The 1,429-nt window shown below is 40.7% G+C and overlaps 1 protein-coding gene across 1 annotated transcript in view; it reads right to left on the bottom strand.

Moving 5' to 3' along the window:
* NIM1K (NIM1 serine/threonine protein kinase) overlaps positions 1-1,429 on the bottom strand; it is a 112,390-nt gene that overhangs the window by 53,869 nt on the left and 57,092 nt on the right. The window lies entirely within an intron of this gene.

Here is a 1,429-nt window from a genome sequence, read left to right as displayed (position 1 = left end):
CACAAATTCTTCATTAGCCCTCATTCTTTGATATAGATAAGAAAATTATATATCTATAAATATAGATATATAGATATAGATAGATAAAGAGAGAAATAGAATTTCACTCTGTCACTCAGGCTGGACTGCAGTAATGAGAGGATGGCTCACTGCAGCCTTGAAATCCTGGACCCAAGCAATCCACCCAACTCAGTCTCCTGAGTAGCTGGAACAACAACCTTGTGCCAACATGCCCAGCTAATTTTTTATTTTTGTAGAGATGGAGTCTCACTATGACGCCCAGGCTGGTGTTGAACTCCTGAGCTCAAGTGATTCCCCTGCCTCAGGCTCTCAAAGTCCTGGGATTATAGGTGTGAGCCACAGCAACCAGCCAAGAAAACAATATATTTTTTTATTAGTGTAAAGTGCCATGCAAATACAGAGGCTCATGCCTCTTCTTGTAATATTACTATTCCAAGACACACCCATATAGAAAAGCTGGAGTCACTACTGGGTGTCAGGACAGACCATGTGCATATGTATGTGTGTGTACTTGTACATGCACAAAAAAAAGCTCTGGTAAAATGTAGGTTGAACTAGTGGGTGACAAATTGGGAGGGAGTGTGAGGTACAGAATTTTGGAGGAGTGAAAATGAGTGTGATAGGGGTTGTTAGTTGTCCCCCGTTCATCTGTTCTTTCTTCTATAGCAGTGGTTCTCAGCCTTAACCTACATGAAAATCACCAGACAGCCTTCAAAAAATGCAGAAGTCTAGGCCCTGCTCCCCAAATATTGTGATTGAATTGGCCTGTGGAGTGGGAGGTGTCTATTTGTTTAAGTTTTCCAGGTGATTCTGTTGTGCAGCCAAATTTGAAAACCACTATTCTATAACAGAGAAGTTTTAGCTGGGCACATTGCTATCCAACTGAGGACTGTATTTCCCAGTTTTGGCTATAGTTTAGTTTGGCCATGTATCTCAGTTCCAGTCATGGGCTGTGAGCAGAAGTGACATATGTGACTTCCATGTTGTGACCTTAAAAAAAGAAGCATGACCTCCCGCCCCTTCCTTCTTCCCATCTTCTTGCTAGCTAGAATGTGGACACAGTGGGGTAAACGGAAACAGCCACCTTGGACCAAGATGGAAGCCATGTGCTGAGAATTGCAGAGCCACAGAGAAAGAGCCTAAACTGATCGCTACACAGTCATCAGATCAACCCAGGATTGCTACCTTGCATATTATGACCTGAGAGATATGATTCTATCTTCTTTAAGCCTTTCTTGTTTCAACCTTTGTTATGGCAACCTAATGTCTGTACAAGAGGGCTTTCATTTCTTACTCCATTTGTTTCTGGGTTGTTTGAATGTTTTATAACATGTATAATTAGTTTTATAACTTGAAATTTATATGTAATCAGTATATGTTTATCTATAGGTAAAGATAGAGATATTTC

The sequence above is a fragment of the Mandrillus leucophaeus genome, unplaced genomic scaffold (assembly GCF_000951045.1).
Source record: "Mandrillus leucophaeus isolate KB7577 unplaced genomic scaffold, Mleu.le_1.0 Scaffold119, whole genome shotgun sequence".
Taxonomy (NCBI): Eukaryota; Metazoa; Chordata; class Mammalia; order Primates; family Cercopithecidae; genus Mandrillus; species Mandrillus leucophaeus.
Note: the sequence above shows the minus strand (reverse complement) of the source record. Positions and strands in the feature narration are given on the sequence as shown.